Source organism: Lynx rufus, unplaced genomic scaffold (assembly GCF_022079265.1).
Source record: "Lynx rufus isolate CCGP_SWC_20201006 ecotype Redwood Valley unplaced genomic scaffold, mLynRuf1.p SCAF_11, whole genome shotgun sequence".
Lineage (NCBI taxonomy): Eukaryota > Metazoa > Chordata > Mammalia > Carnivora > Felidae > Lynx > Lynx rufus.
Genome location: NW_025814825.1, coordinates 10,322,815 through 10,336,202, shown reverse-complemented (window position 1 = coordinate 10,336,202; position 13,388 = coordinate 10,322,815). Strand labels below are relative to the sequence as shown.

At 40.5% G+C, this 13,388-nt stretch overlaps 1 non-coding gene across 1 annotated transcript; it reads left to right on the top strand.

Moving 5' to 3' along the window:
• The first annotated feature begins 12,740 nt into the window (after positions 1 to 12,740).
• Positions 12,741 to 12,849, top strand: LOC124507348 (U6 spliceosomal RNA). The gene has a single exon (XR_006961002.1). It is a non-coding gene; the product is annotated as a U6 spliceosomal RNA (small nuclear RNA).
• Positions 12,850 to 13,388: the final 539 nt, after the last annotated feature.

The window sequence follows — 13,388 nt, the reverse complement described above, 5'->3', positions numbered from 1 at the left end:
AATGCCTTTCTTCCCCCATCTGTGGAAAAAGGATCACCTCAGCAGATGAGGTCAAGAGATTCCATTGGGGAGGGGGAAGTGTAGGGGGGAGGGTGATGTATCTCCACCAGTAGTAGCTAGCTAAAAATGCTCAGGTTTAGAAATTCCATCAGTGTTTGAACAATAAAAATGTTCCACCAAAAATTTCTAGAAATGAAAGATGATATGAAAAACAAAAAAGCTGATGTGTGGGTTGTTCACCAGATACTACTTAAAGAGAAATGATTGGCTATATGACCTTAGGCCTGTCCTTTACTTTTATTTCTTTGAGTCTAGTTCCTCCCTTGTAAAATGAGGAGATATAAACCTCATTTTACCAGGAAATGAAATGAACCCAGGAAAATTGTGAACCCAAACCAGACTGTTCTAGTTTTAACTCTTTTCTTCTGGTCCACATTCAAGGAATCAGGGAGTCTATGCATCAAGGCAAGGCCACTAACGGGCTGATATCCATGGGTGACATCATCCTTTGTGAAAATATGTGGTTAAGGTGGCTCTGGAGATAGCACTTAACCATCTGTGCAATCTTGGGTAAGTTAATTAACCTCTCTGTGTCCTCAGTTTCCTCATCAAAATGGGATGGTAACTACCTTGATGTAGGACACAAATATTTAACAATTAGTAGTAGCAATCGGGACAGAAAATCAGAGTGACTAAAACTATTTTTTTCCAATACCTTCCCATTCTCTAGAATGGTGCTCCAGCATCACTCAGGAGCTTGGTACAAAAGCAAATTATTGGATCCCACCCTAGATCTACTGAACCAGAATCTATGACGGATAAAGCACAAGAACCTATTTACCTCTCAGGAACCTCCACAGAATCCTTATGCATGCTAAAGTTTGAGCAACACCATTTCTTTTTCTCTTTAAAAATTAAAAAAAAAGTTTATTTGTTTATCTTGAGAGAGAGAGAGGAAGCATGAGCAGGGTAGGGGCAGAGATAGAGGGAGAGAGAGAATCCCAAGCAAGCTGCACCCAGTCAGCACAGAGCCCGGGGCAGGGCTTGATCTCACCAATTGTGACATCATTGCCTGAGCTGAAATCAGGAGTCAGATGCTTAACTGACTGAGCCACCCAGGCAACCCTTTTTAAATTTTTCTTTAAATTCTAGTTAGCTAACATATAGTACAATATTAATTTCAGGAGTAGAATTCCGTGATTCTCACTTACATATAACACCCATTACTCATCATAACAAGTACCTTTCTTAATACCCATCACCCATCTAGCTCACCACCAACCTACCTACCTCCCTCTATCAACCCTTAGTTTGTTCTCTATATTGACAGTCTCTTATGGTTTGTTTACTTCTCTTTTTTTCCCCTCTTCCTATATGTTCATTTGTTTTCCTTATTTTTCTAAATCAAATTTTAACGTTTTATTTTATTTTTGGGGAGACAGAGAGAGACAGAGCACGGGCAGGGGAGGGGCATAGAGAGAGGGAGACACAGAATCAGAAGCAGGCTCCAGGCTCTGAGCTGTCAGCACAGGGCCTGATGCGGGGCTTGAACCCACGAACGTGAGATCATGACCTGAGCTGAAATTGGACATTCAACTGACTGAGCCACCCAGTTGCTCCTGTTTTGTTTCTTAAAGTCCACACATGAGTGAAATCATATGGTATTTGTCTTTCTGTGACTGACTTATTTCACTTATCATAATACATTCTGGCTCCATCTATGTCATTGCAAATGGCAAGATTTTCTTCTTTTTGATGGCTGAATAATATTCCATTATATCTATCTACCTACCTACCTATCTACCTACCTACCTATATCACCTCTTCTTTATCCATTCATCATCAGTCAGTGGACACTCGGCTCTTTCCATAGTTTGGCTATTGATAATGATACTATAAATTGAATCTGTATTTTTGTATCCTTTGGGTAAATCCCTAGTAGCGCAATTGCTGAGTCATAGGGTAGTTCTATTTTTAACTTTGTGAGAAACCTCCATACTGTTTTCCAGAGTGGCTGTACCATTTTTCATTCCCACCAACAGTGTAAGAGGGTTCCCCTTTCTCTACACCGTCACCAACATCTGTTGTTTCTTGTGTTGTTAATATTAGTCATTCTGACAGGTGTGAGGTGGTATCTCATTGTGGTTTTGACTTGTATTTACCCGATGATGAGTGATGTTGGGCATCTTTTCATGTGTCTATTAGCCATCTGGATATCTTCTTTGGAAAAATGTCTACTCATGTCTTCCCATTTCTTAACTGGATTATTTGTTTTTTGGGTGTTGAGTTTGATAAGTTCTTTATAGATTTTGGATACTGTTTATCAGATAGTCATTTGCAAATATCTTCTCCCATTCCATAGGTTGCTTTTTAGTTTTGTTGATTGTTTTCTTCACTGCACAGAAGCTTTTATCTTGATGAGGTCCCAACAGTTTATTTTTGTTTCCCTTGCCTCTGGCAATGTCTAGTAAGAAGTTGCTCCAGCCGAGGTCAAAGAGGTTGCTGCCTGTGTTCTCCTCTAGGTTTTTTATGATTTCCTGTCTCATATTTAGGTCTTTCATTCATTTTGAATTTATTTCAGATGGTGTAAGAAAGTGGTCTAGTTTCATTCTTCTGCATGTTGCTGTCCACTTTTCCCAACACCGTTTCTTGAAGAGACTGTCTTTTTTCCATTGTGGCTATTAAAATTAAAATTAAATTCATTCAAAGGAAACTATATCAGAAATGCAGTTCATCAGTAACACTGGCCATATTTCAAGTGCTCAAGTGCCCCATGTGGCTAGCGGTTACTGTATTGGGCAGTATAGATTATAGAACATTTCTATCTCAGAAAGTTCTATTGGACAATGAAGCTCTAGAATAATTATTACTATAATGTTATTTTGTAGTCACAGAGCATCTAGATGGAACAAACTCTCTGGGGCAAGAGTGACAAATTAATGTCGAAAGAGCCAGGCAGGTGAAGTAAATGAATGAAGTAGGTCAATTATAAGAGAATGAAGAGCACAGGCACAGTGGTAAGTGGCCAGTGATACTCAACCTCCATGCTGGGTCTTCAGTAGGGAGTATTGGGGACTGGGTGAACTGGGAAAGTATGTGCAGAGCCAGAAGTGGTTACCACGGAAGAGGTAGTTTTATGTAAACTAGACAGTTTCATTTTTGTTTAAGAAACTAGAAATCTGATTTTAATGTGATTCATAAATCTTGATTACTAAATAAAAATTTTTAAAAATGCTGTGCTGGCTCATGAAACATTACTGAACCCTGAGTTGACCTTGGTGTTGTGGCCTGAAAATCAAGCTGTGTGGTTCTGCCTTGCCAGGATCAATTGTTTGCCTTATGTATATCCTCCTTTCTTGTCTCTATTTCTTATTTGTTCTCTTCCTTTGATTTTATCTTTGCTTTCCCTTCCCTTTTTTTCTTCTTCCTCATCCTCTAATTCTTCTTTCATTCAGTAAGCATTTGTTGAATGCTCTCTGTGTACTGGCACTGTGCTGGAGACTGAGGATACAAAGATGAACCAACATTGCCCCTCTACCCCAGAGAACCTAGTTTATTGGGAGACTCAGACATGGGATCAGGTAATGAGAGCATGATTTGTGGGGTGCTGTAGTAGAGGCATGTCCAAAGCCCTATGAAGTGGTAAATAAAGGAGTAAATCAGCTTTGAGTGGGTAGAGGTCAGAGAGTTCTTCACACATGTATGGACATTTAAGCTGGGTTTTGAAGGATGTGTGGGAGTTCTCCCGGCTGAAAAGCTGGCATAGGAGTGGGAGAGGGTATTTTTAGTGGGAGGAACAGCTTGGAGACTTGACAGTGCTTGCTATGTTTGGAAAGAGAAAACCTCTGGGTAGCTGATGTATAAGGTATAAAAAATTATTTATCAGACTTCCTTATTCTTATAGTCTGTCTGGTAGCCACTTTCCACCACTATTTGGGCCACTTCACCCTACCCCCAGGTTCCTCTTACGACAGCTTTGTGTCCAGGGATCTAAATCTTCCTCCTGTATCTTCCCCATCCCTTGCTGTCTTTTGTATTCCCTCTTCCCCCACCCCAGATCTCCCTCCATCCACTTAAAATCAGAGTTCCCTTTATATATTCAAAATCATCCAGTGCTCAACCAACCAGAGGGAGAATAAAGATGCTGAGATTGTTAAACCACCTCCTAGGAAGGTAGTTTAAATGTCAATACTCTGACAACTTTATTTGGACCCCAATTCAGACTTAGTGTTAAAAAAAAACTGATACGATTCATGAGATGATTGAAATTTGATAATGATTTTGATAATGATATTGTGGTCATGTTAAAAGAAGTCCTTCTCTGGGGGCGCCTGGGTGGCTCAGTCGGTTGAGCGTCCGACTTCAGCTCAGGTCACGATCTCGCGGTCCGTGGGTTTGAGCCCCGCGTCGGGCTCTGGGTTGATGATGGCCCAGAGCCTGGAGCCTGCTTCCGATTCTGTGTCTCCCTCTCTCTCTGACCCTCCCCCCATTCATGCTCTGTCTCTCTCTGTCTCAAAAATAAATAAACGTTAAAAAAATTAAAAAAAAAAGAAGTCCTTCTCTTTAGAGATGCATCAGTAATTTATGGATGAAATGATAAGAAGTCTGAGATTTGCTTGAAAGTAATATAGGAGAGGAGGGAAGGGATGAGGTGAGGTATAGAGAAAACAAAGATTGGCTGTGCATTTATAACTGTTGAACCCAGGTACATAGGGTTCATTATACTAAACTATTTCTGCTTATGTTTTCATGTGTATTATGTTTGAAATACTCCATGTTATTGGTTGATTTGAGTCCTTCAAAAAGATATGTTATAGGGGCGCCTGGGTGGCTCAGTTGGTTAGGCGACCGACTTCAGCTCAGGTCATGATCTCGCAGTTTGTGAGTTCGAGCCCCCCACGTCTGGCTTTGTGCTGACAGCTCAGAGCCTGGAGCCCACTTCAGATTCTGTGTCTCCCCCTCTCTCTACCCCTCCCCTGCTCACGCTGTATGTCTCCTTGTCTCTCAATAATAAATAAACTTAAAAAAAAAGATATGTTACAAGGGGTGCCTGGGTGGCTCAGTTGGTTAAGTGTCCGACTTTGGCTCAGGTCATGATCTCACGGTTCATGAGTTTGAGCTTCACATCAGGCTCTCTGCTGTCAGCATGGAGCCTGCTTCAGATCTTCTGTCCTCTCTCTCTGCCCCTCCCCACTCTTAAAAAGAAATAAACATTAAAAAATATATGTATATATGTTAAAGTCCTAACTCCGAGAACCTCTGAATGTGACCTTATTTGGAAAATAGGGACTTTTCGGATGAAATCAAGCTAAAATGAAACCATTAGGGTTTGTCTTAATCCCATATGACTGATGTCTCTTTATAAGAAGGGGGAAACTTAAATGGTCAACTAATATTTGACAAGAAAGCCACAAATACTCAATGGTGAAAGGATTGTTTCTTTAATAAATGGTGTTGGGAAAACTGGATGACCACATGTGAAAGAATGAAATGGGATTCCTGTCTTACATCACTCATAAAAATTACCTCAAAATAGATAAAAGATTTAAACATAAGACCTTAAACTATGAAATTCCTAAAAGAAAACATAGGAAAAAAACTCCTTAACATTGGTCTTAGCAATGATTTTTTGGATATGACACCAAACACAAGCAACAAAACCAAAAATAATAAGCGGGACTATTCCAAACTAAAAAGCTGCTCAGCAAAAGAATCAATAAAATGAAAACATAACCTATAGAATGGGAGAAAATATTTGAATGAGTTCATATTCAAAATATATAAAGAACCCATATAACTCAGTAACAAGAAACTAAATAATCCTATTAAAAATGGGCAGAAGAACTGAATAGGCAATTTTCCAAATAAGACATACAAATGGCCAACAGGTAACAAGAAAACGTGCTCAACATCAGTAACCATTAGGGAAATTAATGCGAACCATTAATGAAGATTAAAGCCACAATGAGATAGTACCTCACACCTGTTAGAACATCTATCATTAAAAAGACAGTAACAATAACAAGTGTTGGTGAGGATACAGATAAAAGGGAACTTTTATGCATTGCTGGTGGGAACGTAATTGGTAGAGCCACTGTGGAAAACAGTACAGGAGTTCCTCAAAAAAATTATAAAACTACTATATGATCCAGCAATCCACTTCTGGGTGTATATCCAAAGGAAATGGAAACAGGATCTCAAAGAGATATCTGCACTCCCATGTTTATTGCAGCATTAATCACAATAGCCAAGATACAGAAATAACCTAAGTGTCTGTAAACAGATGAATGGATAAAGAAGTTGTGATAGACACACACATACACACACAGGAATATTATTCAGCCATAAAAGTGAAGGAAATCCTGCCATCTGCAACAACATGGATGAAACTTGAGAGCATAATACCAAGTGAAATAAGTCAGACAAAGAAAGACAAATACTGTGTAATATCATTAATATGTGGAATCCAAAAAATGTAGAATATTGTTTACCAGGGGCTGGGGGTGGGGCCGGGGGAAATGGTATGGTCAAAAGGTACAAAATTCCAGTTGTAAGACAAATAAGTTTTGGGGATCTAACATACAGCCGGTAATTATAGTTAATAATACAGTACTGTATACCTGACAGTTGTTAAGAGTTAGATCTTAAAGGTTCTCACCACAAAAAAAGAAATGGCAATTATGTGAGATGATGGAGGTGTTAGCTAACACCATGGTGGTAATCATTTTGCAACATATAGGTATATCATATCAACACATTGTACACCTTAAACTTCTGCAATATTACATGTCAATTACATCTCCTAAAGATGGGGAGAAACAGAGAGGGTTTGAACAGAGACACATAGGGGGAATGCCATGTGACTGGTAGAGGCAGAGACTGGAGTGATACAAGTGTAAGCCAGGGAATGCCAAGGGCAGATGGCCATCACCAGAGACTAGGAAGAGGCAAGGAAGAATTCTCCCTTTTACCCTTCAGAGGGAGTATGACCCTGCCTACACCTTGATTTCTAGCCTCCATAACTGTGGGAGAATAAATTTTTGTTGGGTCAAGTCACCCAGTTTGTGGCTCTTTGTCACAGCAGTCCTAGGATACTCCATAATAAAAAATAATAATAATAATTATCAACTACTTCCCTCTCTTAAAATCTTTTTCCCCCTCTGCTTCCTCTTCTATCACATCATAATCTGAACACCTTCACTATGTGTCCACCTTGGGCATTATGCTCTGGTACTTTGAATAAGGAGAGTGACTTAGAACTAAAATCTAAAGTGAGAGGCTGAGGTGGAAGGAAGGAAGGAAGGAGAGATTTTCAGAAAACTAGATAAATGCATAAACCAACTCACAAATATATGCAGCTTCCCCAGACCCCTTGCATGCCCCAAATAAGCCATGCTCCTCTGGGGAGGGGCTGCTTAGCACCTTCTTCAGGTCACTAAGACCTGCTTTTTGCTCTTGGCTGTACCATTTTCTAACTTGGAGATGCTGGGCAAGCTGTTAAATGCAAAAGACTTATTTTCTCCTCAGTAAAGTAAGGGGGTTGGGTTATACCAGGAAGCCTTCCTTGTTCACCTTACGCTTGCTCAGGTGCTCCTTCAGCATTTGAGCCAGTCTGCTCCTACTGTAGCATGCATTATACCATTTGTCAGTGGTTACCACTTATCACTGCCACAGGAGGATTGTGAGCTCCTTGAGGCCAGGACCATCTTGTTCACCGCTGGATCCTCTCACTGAGTCCCTGACTCTTAGTAGATGCTCAACAGAAGTAGCCTGTCACAATAATGCTGTATTTATGGTAAATCTATACAAATGTATGGTAGAATTTCTCTTTCAGAGAGCTACAGAAGAAGCCATTTGTCTGCATGTAACTGTTCTCTTTTCTGGACTCTGTCAGGTACCTCTCTTCCATATTCTATTTGGAGATCAGCATCTGAAAGCCTCCCTCACCCTATCTCCCCTTCCAGAGGCTCCACCTCACTGTGCCTGACATTAGTTATGCATTTGGTACAATGTCCAAAACTGTGCTGAGGATAACTAAAGTGCTTGCCTGGGGTAGATTTTTCTGAGTGTGTCAAAAGTTTTGTGCTTTTTAGTGATGAGAGTTAAGCCTTACAATTGGTTTCAGAGAGGAAACAAGAAAGTGACACAGTACTATCGGTGTTTAACAAGGACTTGGAAGAAGGATTTTTCTTTGCTCAAGGGAAGACATCAGAAGTGCAGATATGCATGTACAATTGAAGCCCTGAAGAAAAATGATCCTGAAAGCACTTCAAACACATGAAGGTTGGTTTCTGCAGTGAACATGGAATGAGATTTTCCTTAGGAGTGATGCCATTTCAGGAACAAGGAGAATTTCATGATACAAAGTTATGTGAAAACTATAATCTGATATATGGTGATTTTAACAGAGGGATACATTAAGACTTTGGCATTTTGGTGGACTAGTCTCACAAACTGCCTGGCTATTTCTTTATAAGGTGGTTTCTAAGATCATTTCTATTCTAAACTTCGATGCTTCTTTGTGTAGAATTTGTTTTAAAAAATTTTTTTTAATGTTTATTTACTTTTGAGAGAAAGAGACACACAGAGTGTGAACAGGGGAGGGGCAGAGAGAAAAGGAGACACAGAATCTGAAGCAGGCTCTGAAGCAGAATCAGCGCAGAGCCCAAGAAGGGGCTCGAACCTATAAACCATGACCTGAGCTGAGGTCGGACGCTTAACCAACTCAACCACCTACGTGCCCCTCGTGTAGAATTTTTTCTACTCTACTTTCAAAATTATTCAAAGTAGGTTATATCCAGACCAAAAATTGATGGAAGATATGACAATGAAATGTGAGACTGTTTTCTCTCAGCAGCATATTTGTATGGCCCGGAAAAAACTTTTCTTCAAATCTAGAAGGTGGAATCAACTATTCCTCAGATGGCCACAAGATGGCAGCTTTGAGCTTAGCAGTACGGGAAAGATCCACCCAAAAGGCGTTTGCTAGTTGTGATGGTGCAACAAGACTCCAGATCTGGTTGTTTCTTTGCCTCTGCATCTCCACAGTGTTATTTCCCACGTTTTACGTAAGGCAGAGTCCTGGCCATCTCCTCTTGTCCCTCAGACCCACTCTCTCCTGTCCTCAGCTGCAGAGGCTGACCATTTGCATTTGGCCAATGGGGAGGCCCCGCCGGGGAGCAGAGGGAGGGAGAATGAAGAGGTGCAGCCACCCCCTTGCAGGATTACCTGGCACCACTTGTGTCCCCTAAAGGGACACTGCTCTTTGGGGCAGCCCTCTTCAGAACTTTGTTCTGTGCACCGGTGCCACTCCCTCCCCTCTTAGGAAATGGTGACAGCTATTCTGTCTCTTGCGGTTTCTCTACACCCTCTCCATAGCTTTTTAAGTTGTTTGTTACCCCCGTATAGAAAAAAAAAAATTGTCGAATTGTCCTAAATTGAGTGTGCCTTCTGTTTCCTGCTGAGATACTGATTGATACTATATTAATCATGCCTTTTATTTTCTGTATTTCTGATGCTTTGACCTATAAGACCTTATTAAACCTGGAGAGGCTGCCCCTGTCATAGCTAGCCAGTTCCCAGAGACAGGAAGCAACTCACCTGCTCTTGTGCCTTTTGTATGCAAACACACCAAGCCTGAGTCCACATCCCACCACTTCCTTTCTCAAGCTCTTACACTTAAGGTCACTCAAGGCCATGATTCCCCTGCCCTTATCACCAGGGGACAGTCCCTGGGCTTCAGAGCCTGCTGAAATCATTCATACTAGCCAATCTGAAACCTACTTACCCTGCCTCCCCTGCTTCTTTCTGCAGGAACCAAAATAAAGATTCTGGCCCACATTTCCCCCTTGCTCGCAGTGCCTCTGGACAGACCCAGTGCTCATCTGGTCCTCTTGGGACTCTGAGTCACTGACTTTCTTTTCAGTGGCGATCTTCGGATTTGCTGGCCTCCCCATACCTGAAAAATAATAAGGCCTACATTTTAAAACATATACAAGTGTTCTGATACTTTTATCATTTTTTAAAAAGTTTATTTACTGAGAGAGACAGACCAGAGACAGAGACAGAGATGGGGGTGGGGTGGGGGGCGGTGCAGTGGGGAGGGGCAGAGAGAAGGGGAGGGAAAGAGCACTCCAAGCAGACTCTGCACGGTCAGCCCTGAGCTGGATGCAGGGCTCAAACTCGCAGAATAGTGAGATTATGACCTGAGGTAAAATCAAGAGTCAGACTCTTAAGTGACAGAGCCACTCAGGTGCCTAGATACTTTTATCATTTAAAAAAAATGGACAGCACTTACCTGAATCTGTGACATTGCAGGATAGTTGTAACTGGGAAATGCTACAGCTGTGCAGTGGGTTTTAGCAGGAAAGATGAAAATCTCAGTTTTTCCAATGGCCAAAAATTCCCCCCAGTGAGAAATTCCCAAATACTATAGTAATAATAATAGATAATAAGAAAGAGCAACTAAAAAAATTGAAATATGAAGATACAGCCTAGCCAGCGGCTCTCTGGATGTTTTATAGAGGCAATCTTGAGAAAAATGGTTACAGGGTTTTTGTTTTTGTTTTTGTTTTAAGTGAAGCTTAAAGAGCATTGGAAGGAAAACAAAGAATAATTCAGAAAGACATACTACTGGAAGGTGGTATTGATATATTAATATATGATAGAAATGAGTGGCTCAGGAAGCATCAATCTGCCTGAGCAGTGGTCATTTTTCAAGCCTGGATGAATGTAAAGGAAAATCAAATTGTCACAAGTAGATCTGAACGATATATTGGCTAATTTTCATGGCAAAAAGAACAAGAAAAGCAATAGGCAAGAGTGTCTGTGAGCCTTTTTGCCTGCGTTTTAGAAATAAATTCATTTCTAATGAGAATTCACCCTCAAGTCAATCTTGCAAAGGAGTTGGGACTCCACCCTGAAAAAATTGAATTCATACATTTCACCCCTGAAAGTTTCTGCAAGGAGAAGCAGTACCAAGAGTGGGTCTCATGGACCTCCCATCACTCTCTTGCCTTATAAATAACCTTTATCATTCTGTAGGGAAGGTTCCAGACCTGCATTCTTCATTATACAGTCTTTCCTGTCCTTTTTATGAGCCATAGGCTGTGAGTCCTACACCCAAATAGCATCTGAGTTAGCATCTGCCTACGGGTCACAGGAATTATTACTGAAGCATCTTGAGTTGCTAATAAAAATTCGAGTAAGGTTAGTAGTTTCTGGTAGAATATGAAGATAAGGATAGAGAGAGGAAACAAAAGGAGGAAGAAAAGAGGTAGTTTCCAAGAGCTAACTCATCTGAGACAATAAAAGGTAAATTAATACTTTCACTTTTGGCCCTTCCTTTTCCCTGGACATGGAATAGATTAGCAGAGAGGAGAGCTTCCTTTGTCTTTCTAGGGCATTTGTTTATGCTATGCTTTTATTTATTATCTTTTTCAGCTTTATTGAGGTTAGACTATGTTTTTAGAACAGTTTGACCACCGTGATTTTTTTGTGCCCAATTCCTGTTGTCTGCACAAAGGGCTGACCACTTTCTCCTAATTCTGTGAAAACAGATGACTGGGATTAAGATCCCTGTTTTAGAAAATGTCATGGATATAAGATTTTCTTTGAAGTTTTTTTTTTTTGGTTCAATCAAAAGATTGGAAACAGTTTTAATCATCATAAATAGGGATTTGGTTAAATAAGTTATGGTCCTTTTATTCTGAAGCAGTGAGCTCAAAACTGCTGAGGGCATTTGAGTTAACAGAGGCCATTTTTAATGAGAAAGCTCTTTATACAGAAATATGTCCAGGATATATTTTAAAATAACAAAAGAAGGTTCAGAACATTTTGTATAGTGTGCTAATATTTGTATAAAAGCTACCTATATTCTTGCATGTGCATAAAGAAGGCATAGAAGCTGATAATCGGTGGTCCAGGAAGGGCATGTTGGTGGCAGGAGGACAGTGTTAGGAGGGAGTCATTATGATTTTGGACCATGAGACTATATTACCTATTCAATAAGCAAATTAATAAGCAAATTAATGTGATTTAATTAAAAATTGGGATGAACTGGAATTGAAAGAAGGAATGTCACACAGGCTTGGAAATTATAATTGTAAAACCAGTAATGAACTGTAAAAAGCATCCCCCCTACCCCCCAAAAAATCCCAGATAAAAGAGACTGTCGAAGTAGCAGCAAGCCTCTGGGAGAAGGCCTCATAAAGTCCCAAGTATGTCCTCAGCCAGTGCCAACTCTGGGCAGCTTCGTACATCAACTCCCAGGGAACTTGCTCAGTTCAGTTCAGTTCAGGGAGAGAATCCAGCTCAGAGAGACAATAAGGCATAGAAAATTATACTCCAATAACATGAATTATTCCTCCTTTATTCTTCCTTTATTCCTGTCCAATGTCTTCCTTAGGATGATCCTAGACACCTTTAGGAGGGACCTGCTCTGGGTGAAGAGGAAAGGAAGTAACATCATAAGATCTCATTCTCTGTTCCTCAGCAGTAAACTAGCTATGGCCTCTTTTGAGGGTTAAATGAGACAATGGATGTAAAGCACTTATCACAGTGCCTGGCCTATGGTTGGAACTCAGAAAATGGCAGTTATTGCTGACCATGCCATGAAGTAGAAGTAATCATTATTATCACTTAGGAGATGAGGAAACTAAGGCTCAGAGAAGTGAAGTGAGCTGCCCAAAGCTACACAACAAGAAAGGGAAGGAGCCTGGTTTTGAAGCCTGGTGGCTCTGGTGCTCCCTTCAGCAGCACATACACTAAACTTGGAATGACACAGGGAAGATTAGTATGGCCTCTGTGCAAGGATATGGCACGCAAATTCGTGAAGTCTAGTGGCTCTGACTTCAAAGTCTCTGTTCTTCCCACTCCCTCAAGGCACTTTACAAATAAATCTGCTAATGTGTATTCATCACACCTTAAGATGCTCAAATCACACTCTAAGGTGAAGGGTTTTGTTTATAACAGAAGATATAGATACAGTACTTCCTATTTTCAGAGCAGTAGTAGCCTATGTTGCAAACTATAGAAAGAGAACATGAGCAAGCATTACCAGGGTCTGCACCTTATCAGATAAGGTGCAGTCTCACTGCACCTTATCAGTCTCACTGCAGTCTCACTGCACCTTATATATTTCTCTCAGTGAAATATATAAGCACAATGTGTGGGAGAGAATTCTGGAAGCTTCTGGGCTGTTCTGATGTATTGAGATAAAATGATCTTAGAAAACATTCACTCCCAGCTTTGCCTCTTGATGTCTTTTTTTGGTATCTTAAGATTTCATAGATCTGTTAACTAGCCTCTTAGCAGAGTCCCAATTAACCATATATTAACATTTATAACTTGGAAAGATCTTTTTCATTATACTAGGATGAATTCTCTGG